The 13827-nt window shown below is 40.0% G+C and overlaps 1 long non-coding RNA gene across 2 annotated transcripts in view; it reads left to right on the plus strand.

The window, feature by feature from the left end:
• Nucleotides 1-13586, plus strand: part of LOC131276945 (uncharacterized) — a 128122-nt gene extending 114536 nt beyond the window's left edge. For both annotated transcript variants that reach the window (XR_011647770.1, XR_009184160.1), the window contains exon 3: nt 12387-13586. This is a non-coding gene — a long non-coding RNA (uncharacterized lncRNA). The remainder of the gene's footprint in view (nt 1-12386) is intronic.
• The last annotated feature ends 241 nt before the right edge of the window (nt 13587-13827 follow it).

Below are 13827 nucleotides of genomic sequence, written 5' to 3' on the forward strand. Positions count from 1 at the left end.
ACTCATTTTACATTGCTCGCCATGAGCAAAATGACTGGTAGTCAAGCATTTGGCCATCTGAGATGATTCAGTAAGCAGCACGATAAATGTAAACAAACACCTTCAGCACTGTGCAACACACACAGTGAACCTAATATAGATTATATTTATGGTATAATTGCAATGGTATTATTTCACCTATTGTAACATAGATACGACACCAATGTGAAATGTTAATAGTAAGGAAAACTGCGTATGGGAGGCAGAATTTGGGAACCCTGTACTTTCTGCATGATTTTTCTGTAAACCTACAACTTCTCTAATAAACAATAAACAAAGAAAGTATGCCCAGGTAAGGTGAATTCTGCATTCTTGCCTTTATTAATCAAACTTTAATTGCATTCACCACCAAATAGCTTTTATAAAATCACAGTGGTTTCATGTCCACATCCATGAAACTCTAGGGCACTGTTTATTTCCTCATTCTTAACTATTAAGAGACCACCACATACCAGCTGGTGCTGATATACATTGTAACTGAAATAGATCTAGATGAACAATCAAACAAAAAAATATTCCTGTGGGAGGAGAAACAAATTTAGGGGAAAAAAGCCCCACAAAGCTAAATATAAAATGAACTCCAAATTAATATCCTCATAGATATGAAATACAGAATTTAACAATAACAAGGAATAAGTGGCAACCAGAAAGAAATAGTCAGAGAACATGAAAGCACTTATCAAAAGAAAATTAAGATTGTAAAAAAAAATTATAAAGAAATAGAAAGCTTTGGACAAAAATATCATAGAAAATCTATCAGAGGGCAGAATAACAGTAGCAAGCACAAGAGACAAAAAGATAAAATAAAATTTAAAAAACAGAAAGATTTTTCCCCCAGTATTAATGCTATAGAATGTCCTAAACTGAAGATACAATCCCAGTATGCCATGTACCAAGTAAGAATGAGCACAGTGGATGAGAAAAAGAAACATACTTGGATACATTGCTGTAATTTTAAAAGTCTAATATCAAAAAGTGATTCTAAATATATGTGGAGAATATTAAAGCACTTAGTTTGCAATACTGAATGCTGTAAGAAAATGGCACAAGAAAATAAAAATTTTGAAAAGAAATGAGTTTAAAACTAAGAATCTATACTAAACCAAACTATCATTCAAAAGAAAATGCAGAGAAACAAATTTAAGAAATGCTGGCACTTACAAGGTTTTTTCTTGCATGTGCTTTTGTAAGAATTATGCTCAACAAAATAAAGCAAAACCATGAAAGAGATAACCAAGAAACTTGGAAGCAGTAGATTGAAATGTGTAGAGTTGTAAAGGGATATTTCAATATCAGTCATTAGAACATGCCTAGAGAGCAGACAATTCCGACTGGAACAGAATATAAAAATGTCCCAAAAGCTGAACACTAGAGTAAAGGAGCATCTTTACCTTAAGTAATATAATGTAGAGATTGGGAAAATATTGAGGCTTTGGTGAAAATAAATAATACTAGGGGAAAAAAAGACATGTATAATAGAAACTCCAAAAGAACCATAACCTTGAATTTAAAATAATATTGCCAGTAATTTTCTCTGCAATGAAAAGTACTCATGTAATCAAAATAATATTTAATGTTTTTAAAGAACCCAACTAATATTCAAAGGATGTATTGGAAACAGGGTTGGATTAAGAAAACTAGTGACCATCTAATCTATCATTATATGAAATTAGAAGATTGTATGTAAACCTGATAATGTAAAATCACAGAATAAAATGTTTAGAAAAATGGAGATAACAATCAGTAGGAATAACTCAGAACTGAGTGTGATCACTAAGGTATATTAATTAGGAATGGATACATATTGCCACTTTTTGTAAGAATTTAATTTTCCAGTAAAATTGTTTTAGCACCTTTATTGAATGATCATTTATACACCATAAAATCCTCCTTTTAGTGTATAATTCAGTGATTTTTAGTAAATTTGCCAGCATAGACACCCATCAGCACAATCCAGTTTTAGATGATGTCCATTACAACCCTCACGATTGTAATCATTTTATCCTCATTCCCACTTCTAGGTCCAGGCAACTACTAGTCAACTTTCTGTCTCTGTGGTGTTCCCATTACTGACATTTTATATGATTTCATTTTAAGCTGCAATGAAAATCCTCGTATAGACCAATTTACCCATGATTGTAGCTACTTAAAAGTGAGATCAAAAGATAATTTTACATTTAGGTTTTCTTGAAAATTTGCATTTAGCTAGATTTGGTATTAATTTGAGTTCAAATTAAGTCACCCAGAGTGAAAAATATTTCTAAAATTTTAAATGATTTTCATTCATATTAGCTGGAATAGGGCTATATATAGTCACTTTTATGGCTTGGACAATTTTCATGTTTTGTCTTTGTTTACATATAATAGCAGAATAGCTTTGTTTCTCTGGCTTGATCCTTTATGTTCACAGAATAGCCTTTTCTGCTTTTGATGCTCTATGAAATCAAACAGGTGGACAACAAGACCTAAGTGTGAATGGCAGGCCAGCTCAAATTTTAAGGACTGCTTTTGTTCTTCTCAATATAATTTACATAAAATTTTAGTTAGTATCAAGGAGCTCTATTTTCAGTTCTTTTCTTAAAATTCTCCAATATTTAAAAGTATTTGAAGTAATTAATTTGGAACTATAGTGACCGGCAGTGTCTAGAACTCTCGGACTAAAGAATTTACCTAGTTTCTAGTCTTTCTCAAGTCTTTGTCCCAGAGATTATTAACTTCACATAATAAGGGCCTAAAATGTCCAGTCTTAAGATTCAGAATAATAGGGGAGGAGATAGACTAGTGGACATACAATAACCAAAACACATAGGGTATTACAGAACGTGAATTTCTTGCCCTCATGAAGAGGTTGTTGAAGGCAGGTAAATTACTTAAGATTTATGGTTAAGTGTGCCATTCTTTTCCGGAAATTCTTAAAATATCATCTTTTTCATAGCAACATCATTTTCATAAATCAAATAAAAAGAGAGATTTTTAAAGATAACCACTATTGTTGAAAGATAATTTTAAACTTTCTGTTTCTGTGCACTCTCAGAGACTATACATCTCGTAAAAAAATTATTTTCTTCATTATTTATAAGATATTTTAATGTTTTCCTCTTAGTGTTTTTTTGCTTTCAGAGAAATTGATTTTTTTCTGAACTATAGGTTTCCACTTACATTTTTTTTGTAGTGTGTTTAACATCTGGTGTTAGTAATATTTTGTTTTGTTAAATTGACCATCCTTTCCTCCATAGATTATGATTTTGTCTGTAAGAAAAGAAACTATTCCACCTCCTGAAAACTTTCTTTTAATTCTGTCTTTTTTTATTTTTTATTTTAAATGAAATATGTGGTTTTGCATGTTATGTAACGTTAACAGAAATCTGATACTTTGACTACATAAATTTTTGGTTGTCTCACAAACAGATATAAAATAATATATTATTTCTTTTGTAAACAAAAATGACCCTTTCAACAAATATTTTAAAATATTAAAAATTCATGCAACAATTGTGTTGATTTCTGGGTTCTCTATTTACCTATATTATATCTTCATTATGTACAATGTTATTTTGATTACTGAATATATATACTGCATTTTAATTGCCACCTATGATCATTGGTCCACATAATTTTTCAAATTTCATTTATCTTTAATTCCAACTGAAATTTACATCAGAATTTTTCCAAAATAACTCATTAAGGATTTTGATTAGAATTTTGCTGGTTTTGTAGATTAATATTGGAGATAAATATTATCTTTATGGTACTTGATTTTTTCATGTAGGAACATCATAAATCTTTCTAGGTTTTCAGGTTCTATTTTATTTCCCTCACTAAACTCTTATAGATGGCTGAATTCTATGATAAATACCCTAACTTCCTCAATCCTTTGTTAACGTTTAAAGAGCAAACACCAGGGCACAAAACAAACCTACCTAAATGAGTGCATATTTACAATTCTTTCTTTTCTTTCAGATGTTATATCCATGTTAACTGTAGTCATTTTTTTAATGCCGAACAACAAATAAGTCCAAAACTTAGTGGCTCAAACAGCATTCCTCACTTATCTCTCACAGTTTCTGTGGTTCTGGAATTCAGGCATTGGAGAGCTGATTGTGCCTCCACATCTCTCATGAAGTCACAGTCAAATATTTGCTCAGTCTCCAGCCATCTAAGACCATGAATGGGCTGGAAGACACACTTTAAGGTGGCTCTTCTACGTGGTGATTATTAGACAGCCTCAGTTTCTCTCCACAAGGGCCTCCACAGTACAACTTGAGTATTCTCAGGACATGACATTTGGCTTCCCCAGAGAAAGAGGTCCATTTGAATGTGGAAGCTGCAATACCTTTCAGGACCTAGCTTTGAAAGCTATGCATTATTAGCTCCACAGTATTTTTTGGTCATTCAGGCTACCCATATTTAAAGTGGGAAGATTCATGAAGCAAGTTTCATTGGGCCATCTCATACAATGGATACTATTCAGTGTCATACACAAATCTCAATTGTACCATCAGATGAGTTTTGATTCATATATGCATATGCTTGTGCGAAGATCTTCTCCCCTTCCTGATTTTTAGTTTGTTGATTGGATTCAGCCATGTTTTCCTGATTACTGGTTTGGTTTGTAGATTTTTGTTGCTGTCTTGTCATCATTTTTTCTTGACGGGTTTAATCAGTTCCTTAGCTTCTTTGTCTAGTCTTGGAGATTAATTAGCTGTTGTTTTTGCGTAAGTGTTATATCTTCTCTTTGTCCCTTTGTTCTTCCTATTCCAATTTCTTATTGCTGGTTAAGTTCACTTTAAAGGAAAGTGTTAGTGCTGGGGAAAGGCAATTGTGTAAGGAAGGAAAAAGTGTAAAGTAGTATTGGTGATATATGTTAACAAAGCAACAATATGAGTTCTGGGAGGATGGAGGTTAGATCGTGTAAATTGTGTGGAGTTATAGTACCTTTAATGAGTACCTTTAATGAGGTAAGTACCTTTAATGAGGTAGACGACTGAATATGGGAGGAATATGGTACGTACTAAGAAGCTATTGTTTTCGTAAGAGAGGGAAAGAGAAAAGAGAGGTAATAGTTTCAAGGGCGGATACCAGATGGAAAACTAAACAAAGGTATTAGAAATTAAGAGTTAGACACTTTGTGGGTCAAAGAAAGGGAGGTGGAATATGGGAGAGATAGCAGATGGTGGAGGATATCAAGTTGTAGGGGAAAGGGGATAGTGTAGATAGCCTAAATCTATTCACAGAGAAATGAGGCAGTGGAGGATGAGGAAACCCAGCAAATGTGAGGTGTTTCCTGCAGGACCTATTGTATTGTTAAGATAAAATAGAATAAGAAGAAGATCAGGGACAAAAAGAGAGGGAAAAAAAAAAAAAAGACTTTGGGGGATACGCTGGGAGAAAAGACTAGGGCATAATGCAGTGCCAGGAATCAGAACATTAAAAAACTATAATAAAAAATAGAAATAGAATAAAAATAAAAACAAAACAAAATAAAACAAAGAAGAAAAAAATGCAAACGTTGAGGGCTAGGACATTCAAGGGCCTCAGAAGTACCTCAGGGCGTGGTGGATTCAGGGATGGACAGTCTGAGGTATTGAGGCCTCAAGAGGTGTGAGTCTCTTGCGTGTGGGCCGTCAGAGTCCAGGGAGCTCAGACCTGGCAACCTCGGGTCCAGTTAACAGGAAGCGTGGGAGCACCACAGTGCATCACTGCCTTCAGGGATCTCTGCAGCTGGATGCCAGCCCTATGGGTGAGGTCTCATCCACAAGCTCTATCCTGTGTTCTGTGTTCTACAATTCACTTACTTACTAGGGTCTATTGTGTGGATATATCACCAATTGACTTCAGGAACCCTCCCACCCTGTGGTCCCCGGGAACGTCCACCTAGGGGCTCCTCTAGGCTGCAGCCAATTTAACGACTCAGATCAATAACCAGTTCCGGGGGACGGGCTCCAGCCAGAAACGCTAATAACAGAGTCCAAACCCGAAATTCCCACGCTTCACAAAATATTCCCCTAATCAGCTTCCAAACGTCTGCCACCCCGCGAGACCCTGGTAGCGTCTCTTTGTTGCTATCCCTTTGAGACTGCTGTAGGTCAGCATCCGGGCTTGGGAGGGGGGTGTGGCTCTAGGCGGAAACGCTATTGTTTGTGTCCGCAATCAAAAATTGCCCCCACTTTGCCCTAAAATCCCCGTCTGCCCAAATTAGTCCACAAGCACTTCCCTTCCCACCAACCCCCAGTAGGCCGCCCAGGGCCCATGAACTTCCCAGTACTGCAGAGCCTCCAAAAAAAAAAAGAAAGAACAGAAACTCCACCGCCGGGCTCGGCCCAGCTCTCCCGGCTGTTGGCGCTCGGCCTGGCTGCCCCCCCCCCCCTCCCCGCCGCCGCCGCCGCTCGGCACTCGGCCCGGCTCAGCCAGCCGCCGCGGCGCCAGACGCCTCAGCTCTGCCTACCCAAGGAGGGAATCCTCCACACGTAGCTGGGATGTCCGTATATATTTCACAGACGGATCCTCTCTGTTACCTTCCCTCCAAATTGATGTCCAGACACCTCCGGACCAGCAAAAATCCCGAAACAGCCCGGTCCCAAAGAGTCTCCAACGCCGCCCAGCCAATTCCCCACAGGAGGTAGTAACCGGGAAGTTCACTCAGCCGCCATCTTGCTCTCCTCCCTCTCCTGAGTTTCTTTTTGTTGCATCATCTTGCTGCGTGTGCTCTCTGTGTGGGTGGCACCACTCCTGGTGGGGCTGTACCTTTGCACAGGGTGGCTGTTCTTGCGTGGGGAGGCACTCCTTTGGGGGCACCCCTGTGCCAGGCAGCACTGCTTGAGTGCAGCAGCACTCCACGTGGGCCAGTCACCACACGGGCCAGGAGGCCCTGGGTATCCAACCCTGGACCTCCCATATAGTAGGCGGAAGCTATCAATTGAGCCACATCTGCTTCCCTTTAATTTGTTTTTGATCTTACCTATTGTGTCCTTCATTCCCATTAGCTCTGTTAATTTTCTTTTTCTGGTTTTACCTTTTTCTTTTTGCTTATTCAGTAAGTCCTTGATCTCATTCATTACTTTAACCACATTGTCTTTCATTTCATTTATTTGACTTTGGGAATTTGTATACATCTCGTTAATTACTTCTCTCAAATCCTGCATCTCTTGGGGGTTTGGTGTATTCCTTCTTAGTATGGCTTGTAAATTTTTGCTGATGCTAGGCATCTGATTGGGATGCAGTTTATGCAGATGCTCAATTTCTTTCTCTTTTATTGGGATTTGGTGGTGGGAGGCTGTGTGTTATTCGTGTTCTTTGATTCTTGATTCAACCTGGATCGTTAGGGTTCTCCCTGTTAGTTGCTCAAAACTGGGTTCTGGACCCAGTGTATTCGTCAGTCAAAGTGGTGCTAATGCAAAATATGGGAAATCTGTTAGCCTTTATAAAGGGTATTTATTTGGGGTAGTTGCTTATATACCAGGCCATGAAGTATAAGTTATTTCCCTCACCATGCCATGTGTTGGAACATGATGGATACCGATGCCTGCCAGGGTTCAGACTTCGGGGTTCCTCTCTTCTCAGGGTTCCTTTCTCTCCAGGATTAGCTCCTCTGTTTTCTCCTCAAGGTCAGCTGTTGAATGTGAAGATGTCTAGGCTTTTTCTCTTTCTACAAGGTTGGTTATAGACGATCAGGCAAACAGCTCTGTCCCCTCCCTTGGACTCCTGCTGTGTCTGAGGAGCTGTCTCTAATCTCTGGTGATGTTCTCCTGTGTGTTCACTTCTGGGCTCCAGCTCCAAACTCCAACCATCTCTTCTGTCATGTTTTTTCAGTGAGTCTCCACCCGCCAAGGAGTCGAGGATGCAACGTCCTAAAGATGTGACCCAATCAAAACGCCTTGATCATTATTTAATCATGTAAATCTCTGAATAAAATATAATTTAATATGCCAGAGGAAAAGACCAGTTTACAAACATAATCCGATATTTCTTTTTGGAATTCATCAATAATGTCAAACTGCTAATATCAAACCCAGTAATGGATTGTAGACTTGCTTCCTAGGCATTGGGAGGGAAGCTATAAAGGCCAGCAAAAGCTAATTGAACTTATTTTTAATTTTCTCATGTGCACTATCTAGTTCTGCTAGGAGGTGGCATTCTTTGCAGCCCTGTCAGTTCAGTGCCTGGTTGGAGTGTTCTTGCTGTGACACAGGCTGGATCAGTGTGGGCAGAAGTTCTTGGCTGGAGATTAAGAGCTTGTAATTTCAACTTTCTTAGAAACAGTTCTTCAGCCTTCTCTGGCAGCCCCCTCCCTTTTCCTGGGTTGGAAGTGATCCCACTCCCCTCTGTGTCCTCAACAGTCATTCTGTTCAGTAGAGAAGATTGAGAGGGTCAGATCTCTTTATTCCTTTACAGGCAAATAATGGCTGGGCCCCGGGCTCATGTGACACAGCAGACCAAATTTGTGGGCCAAAAGCTGAGTCAGCCTTAGGCTGTTTCCCTCTCTCTCCTGTTTGCTGCAGAGGTCAGTCTTTGACAATCAGTCCTAACTGTAAGAGAAGGAGATTGGGCCTGGAAAGGCTGGTTGGAAACACAGCAGACCAGATTTGTGGGTCAGAAGCGTCAGCCTTAGGCTGTGTCCCTCTCTCTCCCCTTTCCAGGGGCAGTGGATCTCTGGAGACGTCTTTGTGTAAATTTGGCTCAGAGGCCTGAGTATTCTCAAGTCTTCAGTGTGGGGGAGGGTGCCAGCAGTAGTAGCCTCCGCTTTCAACTCAGGGTTTCACTGTTAGGATTCCTCTCCTTTGTCCCTCTCTGTTCTGGGTGGTGTCCAGCCTTCACCTGCTGACCCAATGCCTAGAAGATCTTTTTCCAGTCCATTTCAGTCTGTACTCCAGCTGCTTTATTGGAGGAGGAGACAGTCCCATGTCTTCCTAGTCTGCCATCTTCCTGGAAGTCTTCACAGGTGTCTTTTTTTTTTTTAATTAATTAATTTCTCTCCTCTTCCTCCCCCCCCCCAGTTGTCTGCTCTCTGTGTCCTGTGTCCATTCGCTGTGTGTTTTTCTGTGACTGCTTCTATCCTTATCAGCGGCACGGGAATCTGTGTTTCCTTTTGTTGCGTCATCTTGTGTCAGCTCTCCATGTGGGCAGTGCCATTCCTGGGTAGGCTGCACTTTTTTTTGTGCTGGGCGGCTCTCCTTACGGAATGCACTCCTTGCGCGTGGGGCTCCCCTACGCGGGGGACACCCCTGTGTGGCAGGGCATGCCTTGTTCGCATCAGCACTGCGCATGGCCAGCTCCACACGGGTCAGTGAGGCCTGGGGTTTGAACCGCAGACCTCCCATGTGGTAGGCGGATGCCCTAATCACCGGGCCAAGTCCGCTGCCTTCACCAGTGTCTTTTGACATCTCCAATGAATTCAGCCTCCATGGATCTGCATAAAGTGACACTGCATTTACCAAATATACTGCAGGAGCTTCTGATTGATTAGAGACAACCTTTTTTTGGTGAAATCAATTCAATTCCAGGCAATTCATTCTGTCACATTTATTCACTAATATTTGTGGTAAATGTAATTATAGGTATGAACACATTAATATCTTACCATTTAACAATGACCACTTAATAATAGTGTATTTTTCCATCCAGTCTTTCTTTTCTCTATCATGTTTGTTTATTTCTTGAATTACTGTCCCTTAACAGTGGGACCGTCATTATGGAGGGACGCAGAGGGTCAATGCTGACTCCCTCTAAGGTTGCTCTCTAGTTGGAGTACAACAAAGGTTGTGGACACCAGGTTAAGTACCAAGTGGAATCTGAGTTCATGCTTGTCAGAGCCCTACTGTGTGACTCGTAGGCTTTTCTTTAAAATTTATTTTTACTTCTCCTTTCCCCCTTGCTGCTTGCTTGCTGTCTGCTCCCTGTGTCCATTCCTTGCGCATTCTTCTGTGTCTGCTTGTATTCCTTTGTTGCATCATCTTCCTGTGCCAGCTCTCCATGGACGCAGGCTGTCAGCTCTGTGCAGGTGCGGGTCAGCTTGCCGTCTCAAGGAGGTCCTGGGAAGCAAACCCAGGGCCTGTCATATGGTAGACGGGAGCCCAGTTGATTGAGTCTCATCCTCTTCCCTGACTCATAGGATTTCAGCATCTGGAGGGTCTGTGGTAATGATATAATCCAGTGCACTAACTTTTCTTTCCAGTGCCTCTGTGTGGTGGCAGAGCTCCTGGCTGTGACATCAACATGAGGGTTGACAGAGGATTCTATGTGATGTCTCACAACTCTCAGGATTTTGATCTAACGCAGAGTCAAAAGGCCTTTCCTTTAGTGTTGGACATCAGAAACTGTGCCAAAGTCTGAGGTTATCTGCACAGTTAGCTTCCCTAGGCCCTGTGATTTGGAGGCCACCTTATAAAGATGGACACTTTGGTCTCTCTGTAGACTCAGGTAATTGTAAGTACATACACAGATGATGGAACCTACCTTGCATGGTTTCTTTTTTTGTTATTTTGGTTGTTTTTTTTTTTTTTTTTAATATTTATGTCTATTTCTTTATTTCTCCCTACCCCCTCATTGTTTACCTTTGCTGTGTCTGTCTGTCTTTGTTTTTTTAGGCAGAAGGACCTCTAATATGACAGGGAGGTGCTTAATCACTTAAACCACCTCTCTTCCCTGCTTTGTTTTTTCTGTCATTGTTTCTCCTTGTGTCTCTTGTTGCATCATCTTGATTTGTCAGCTTGTTGTGGCTGCCCGCCGTGCCAGCTTGCTGTCTTCTTCAGGAGGCACTGGAAACCTCTTCTCTCTGCTTTGTTGTGTCTCTTGTTGCATCATCTTATTGTGTCAGCTTCCCGTGTCTGCCCATAGTGCCATCTCACTGTGTTCTTTAGGAGACACTGGGAACCAAACCACGGATCTCCCGTAAGTAGGCAGGACCTCAGTCTAATGAGCCTTATCCGCTTCCTTCTGTGATTTCTTCTGGTCCCATGTCTGAGTGATAACTGCAGGTCTGTAGTGCAGAGCATTGGAGCCACATGCCTGGATTCACATTAAGGCCCCTCCCCTTGGAGCACCCGAGCTTGAGCAGTCCCTGTCACCTGGGGGAAATTCATACAGTCACCCCCCCACAAGCTCACACACAATCTCACAGTCACCCCACAGAGACTCTTACATCGATTCTCGTAAGACTCCTCTCAGCCTAACCTGTAACCCCCAAATGAACAGATCCATCCCTCGGGACTGTGGATGGAAGGACAGAACTCCTTAATGGAAAACCTTTCATCATATCCTCATTCTACTTTGAGCCTGGGACCAGGCTAGGTCTCCTGCCTACAGCTTGCAGGAAGCCCCCTATTTTATCTGTTTTTCTTGTTACATACTTTGATGAGCCTAGAATAGTTACCATTTTCATTTACTTTCAAGGTCTCCTACAATGGCAGAAAAGAAAATACAGTAAGGATTGGACCATGTTGTGTTGTGTTTGTTCATGGCTTGGTGATTTTAAAACACAGATAGGAAACAGTGGTAAAGTCAAAGACCCCCTGAATAAGCACGACAGATACCTGTGGGTAGTATTGGTATTAGAATAATATTGAGTCTTACCATCCATGGACAGTGGATGTCTAGACATACATTTAGGTCTTCGAAAATATCATTCACCTATGTTTGCTAATTGTTGAATTGCTTCACCCTTTCATTAAATTCATTCTTAGGTGTTTTATTTGTTAGAGGCTAAATGAATGGATTTTCCTAAAAAAATCTATTTCTTATTATTTTCGGCTGTATGAACAAAACTGACTTTTGAGTGTATGTGTAGTACAATTCAAGTTTACTTAATGTCTTCACTTGTTCCAGTAGTGTTGTGGATTCTTTGGGATTGAGTATTTAAAACTCTATGTCATCTGTGTATTAGGACAGTTTACTTCTTCCATTCCAATTTGGATGACTATTTCTTTTTCTTGCGCGTTTGCTCTGGCTGAAACTTCCAGTATAATGTTGAATAACAGTGATGAAAGTGAGCTAACATCTTGTTCCTGACCTACTGGGAAAGACTTTCAGTCTTCCGCTTTTGAGTGTGTTAGCAGTGGGTTATGTCAGTGCAGCTGTGAACAGAGTGGAATGTGTTCCCCCAATGACTGTCCACTCAGAGAGCAGCAGAAAGCCCCCAGGATGTGGGGTGCCTGTGAGTGCATTTCTAAAATCCTGGAATAGGAGCTAATTGTCTAAGACCTACATTTTTGTGGTTTTGAATTACATATTTCTTACTAATATGCATGTGTTCCAGTTTTAATAATAAGATAATGATAGTATGCCTGAAATGTTTGTGTTCTTAAACTTTAAAAATTCCGAAAACCCTATTAAATGAACTTTTCTTTTTACAGGTTATTTATAAAATAGTACTTTAACTGGAGCAAGAACCAAGTACTCACCGGAATCCTTGAGGACCATGAGAAGTATAAAGATTATTTTGCGGGATGTTGGTGTATTTTCCTGATGATAGATATAAAGCCATAAGGTGGTAATATTTTATTCCAGATATTAATGACATTGAACCTATGTGATTGTGAATCTAAAGCAATGGAAATTTTTAAAAAATTTGCGGAATATAAACTGCCGTTGCAAACACTAAGTATGTATGAAAAGATTGATATAAAATTAAATAGAAATTTAATCACTCTGTAGGCAAATGACTCAAAGTATAAAAACAAAACATTTCATCATAAAATAAATATAAGAAACTAAAATCTAATGATTGTAGGAATACAGTACATATATACACAAAGAACATAATTTAGAAATGAAATCCAGTGTAACTTACTGAAATAACTTAGATAATTGATTTTGAAAATATATGGACCTTTAGATTTTGGTGATGTGGTAATGTTCTCTTCAAGGGAGGAGTACATATAAAAGAAGTGTCAGTTGGAGAAAGACAAAATAGATAACAAAGGGTGCAATAGAAGTAATGAGAGTGAGGGCCCGTTTATAAGAATGATAGAAGTACAGAATCCAGAAATATCAGGAAGAAAGCTTTCATCCGTCAAAACCTTTCATGAAAAATCTAGAAAGAGAAATCTGTGTTGTTGAGAAAGCTGTTTTGAATCTCACTTTAATCCACAATTTTTTAAAAGTGTACGAATACCAACAGAAAAAAATGCATGTTACTTTCAAGTACCTGTGTAATACAGGGAGAAAAGGAGTAAGTGAAGAGTATCTTACCGCGAATGAAAGCTCTTCGTCATGACTACATGATGTTCTGAAATATACTTTCTGAAAAGAAGATAAAAGGCATTAAGAAAATGAAACAATGTATGATAAGACATCATAAGTTGAAAAAAACTCATAGTGAATGAGAATACCATAATAAGAACAATGGGAAAATAGTTCAAAAGTGAAATGTAATCTCTTAAGAAATAGGGTGACAAGATGATACTTAAGTACAAAGTGAAGGTTAAAAGAATAGAAAGAGCTAAAAAGAAATTAAGTGGAGAATGTTAAAATTCGTAAAAAAAACCTTTCTGAAAAGATGAGGAATGGTACAGATGGTCCAGTATTTGCACTCTGGAGTGCCTGGACCAGGAGGCGGGTGGGGCCATCCCAGTCCCTAGGCCCTGGCTGGGCCCTGTGGTCTGGGTGGGCCTGCATATGGGTGGTCCTGGAAGCTGCCCCCTTCCCTTTCCTCCCATGATGCTCAGCTGCAGGCTGCAGGCCTTGGCAGTTGGTGGGTGGTCCTGGAAGCTGCCCCCTCCCCTTTCCTCCCATGATGCTCAGCTGCAGGCTGCAGGCCTTGGCAGTTGGTGGGTGGTCCTGGAAGCTGCCCCC

The sequence above is a fragment of the Dasypus novemcinctus genome, chromosome 30, assembly GCF_030445035.2.
Source record: "Dasypus novemcinctus isolate mDasNov1 chromosome 30, mDasNov1.1.hap2, whole genome shotgun sequence".
Classification (NCBI taxonomy): Eukaryota; Metazoa; Chordata; class Mammalia; order Cingulata; family Dasypodidae; genus Dasypus; species Dasypus novemcinctus.